This window comes from Haplochromis burtoni, unplaced genomic scaffold, assembly GCF_018398535.1.
Source record: "Haplochromis burtoni strain Fernald_Lab_line unplaced genomic scaffold, NCSU_Asbu1 Contig_52, whole genome shotgun sequence".
Classification (NCBI taxonomy): domain Eukaryota; kingdom Metazoa; phylum Chordata; class Actinopteri; order Cichliformes; family Cichlidae; genus Haplochromis; species Haplochromis burtoni.
The window spans coordinates 1235459-1237126 of NW_024582413.1; the positions used below are offsets into that span (position 1 = coordinate 1235459).

The 1668-nt window shown below is 41.3% G+C and overlaps 1 protein-coding gene across 7 annotated transcripts in view; it reads right to left on the reverse strand.

The window, feature by feature from the left end:
• Window positions 1–1668, reverse strand: part of LOC102293263 (speckle type BTB/POZ protein) — a 93889-nt gene that overhangs the window by 7201 nt on the left and 85020 nt on the right. The window lies entirely within an intron of this gene.

A 1668-nucleotide genomic window follows, 5' to 3' on the forward strand; every position in this document is an offset into this window, starting at 1 on the left:
CACACACACACACACACACACACACGCACACACACACACACACACACACACACACGCAGTGATACAACAAAACATGTTCCAAAATCACAATAGAGAAAGAAAAGAAAAAAAACACACCTTGAAGAACCTTCTGAGCAGTCAAAACACGTTTCAGCAAAACTACATTCTAGTAAATTTTTTTAACTCTTTTCAGCAGATTCAGGAGAATTAATCCTGAGCATTCATTCCTTGACGGTGCCCGCAGCAATCAAAGTAGGCTTTATCGCTCTATGGCACAGTGACGGTAACCTGAACCTTTCCCCTCCACACTGACAAGAAGAACAAAGCAATAAACCAATTATAACAGTGCTTTATCGTCACCACAGTGACCAGCGGCGTTTTAGCAGGGTCAGACTGGGTGTACCAACAGTTTAGTGCATTTGTGTCAACTCTGACCACTCAACACCAACATAATCATACTGAGAAATAATCGAAGCAGAGTCTAAAAGCTTCTGGTCTGAGCCTGCAGTCTGCCATGGTAGCCTTTTGCAGGAATGCACAAATCACACAAACACATGAAGACGTGAAAAAAATTAGTAATTCTAACAGGCAAAATAACATCAATGTGCATAATATCAAAAACAACACACCTATTGTTTCTAAATTAACCTCAAACTCATCAGAATCGTTATATTTCTAATTCTTTTCCATTTTTTCTACACTTGACCAATTTCATTCTGCTAATTTCTAACGTGTGTTGGAGCGTTAATGAAATAAAAAAGACATACTATCACCAAACTACCTTGGAAATCACATGAGAAAAAAACATAACAGGACTTTCTCGCGTAATGAGAAGGCAGTGCCCAACCAGGTCTCATAAATAGACACAACTCCTGTAGTTACAGTGTCTGAAGCTCCCCTCTATTCACAGAGCAGTCCTCTATCAGAGTGCTTCTTTATGAGCTCATTTGTCTCTTTTCTATAGAGTGCTGCAGAGGAGTGTTAACCCACCTATCTGTTTTCTCTGAGTCGTATGGGGACGTGGCCCACAATCTCTCCCTCTTTCTGATGAAGACGCCTACTTAAACAGCAATTAAGATGCATTTCCTGGCTCTGTGCTTTATAATTTCCCCATTTGAGCTCTGCAGGCATCAATATTCCGCTGACATGACGGCTAAATCACCACAGTTGAATCTCACCACCTCCTATCAGATCAACACAACCAACTGTGGCAGAGAGACTCAGTGCATCACACATGTACAAGCACACACAGACACAAACGCTGTTTTGTTTCCATCACGTCAGACCTAAACTTAACCCTATTTACACTAATTTCGTGACCGAGCCTCACTAAACCATGAACTAATTTAATTATTTGTATTATGAGGACTGGAAGGGGAATGGCATCAGAGACATTATATTTATGGGATTTATGGGAGAATTCTGAAATGCTCCCAAAGAGCAAATCAACAACAGAAACAGGAAACAAATGAGCCAATCACGCTGTTACACTGACACACGAGAGGTTCACGACCCTTTCAGTTTTCTGGTGGCAGATGCATCTTTCTGCTCATTATTGTAGCGAGGGAGTAGCTACTTTTTAACTCCTGTATCCCTAATGTGCATTAGAATGGGGGAAAAAGCAGAGACACTGATGGTGCCACCACCCTGTTATAAAACTGAGGGGGG